General features: G+C 58.7%; 1 protein-coding gene across 3 annotated transcripts in view; it reads right to left on the reverse strand.

The window, feature by feature from the left end:
- BBS9 (Bardet-Biedl syndrome 9) overlaps window positions 1-703 on the reverse strand; it is a 249,944-nt gene extending 249,241 nt beyond the window's left edge. For 2 of the 3 annotated variants that reach the window (XR_013225256.1, XM_077302586.1), the window contains exon 1: window positions 359-701. The gene's annotated coding sequence lies outside the window, so the exon portion shown is untranslated. Of the gene's footprint in view, window positions 1-358 lie in introns of all 3 variants that reach the window. The other variant, XM_077302587.1, reaches the window with a different exon arrangement.
- Window positions 704-724: the final 21 nt, after the last annotated feature.

The raw sequence follows: 724 nt of genomic DNA on the forward strand, positions 1-724 counted from the left end.
GTTTTCAACCTTCCTAATGCCGCAACCCCTTAATACAGTCCCTCATGTTGTGGTGACCCCCCCAACCATAGAATGATGCAAGTGTTCTTTCACAGAAATTAAACTGAAACTGACCAATGGCGTGAAGATCCATTGTTCGTGATTTTATATACACTGGTTTGTTTCCCAGGGCTTCTCAATTCAGTTCTGCCTCTTGTCTCACCATGCCTTTCCCACTGCTCCCAACAGGTGCCTGCAGGAGGAGTGACAACAGTGGCGGCGCTCCCAGCCAAGTTGCTCACCCTGTGAAAGGGTCATTCGACTCCCAAAGGGGTCCCGACCCCCAGGTTGAGAACCACTGCTCTACACACACACCAACCTTCAAATATCCAGCAGGAGCAACGGCCCCAGTCCGTGCAGGGAGGCTCGAGTGTGCGCGTGTGAAGCGTGCATTAAGAGGCGCTGCCGCTGCGTGTCAAGGGCCAAGGGAGGACGGACGACTCCCTCCTTGCCCCAAGCGCTGCTCGCGGGTCTGGAGCCTACTCGGGGCGACCAGCGGGCGGGAGGAAGGCTGGCAGAGGCCGTGGGGAAACAACGAACAGCCTTCCCAAGACAAGGGCAGAAAAGCTGGGCGCGCGGGCTCGGTGAGGTGCCCGCGCCAGGTTAGAGAAATAAAGACCAGCGGCCCCCACCCCGCCGGCCGCCTCTGCCCGCCGCCATTTTGGCTCCCGTTGTCATGGCGCCT

This window comes from Paroedura picta, chromosome 11 (genome assembly GCF_049243985.1).
Source record: "Paroedura picta isolate Pp20150507F chromosome 11, Ppicta_v3.0, whole genome shotgun sequence".
In the NCBI taxonomy this organism is placed as follows: Eukaryota; Metazoa; Chordata; class Lepidosauria; order Squamata; family Gekkonidae; genus Paroedura; species Paroedura picta.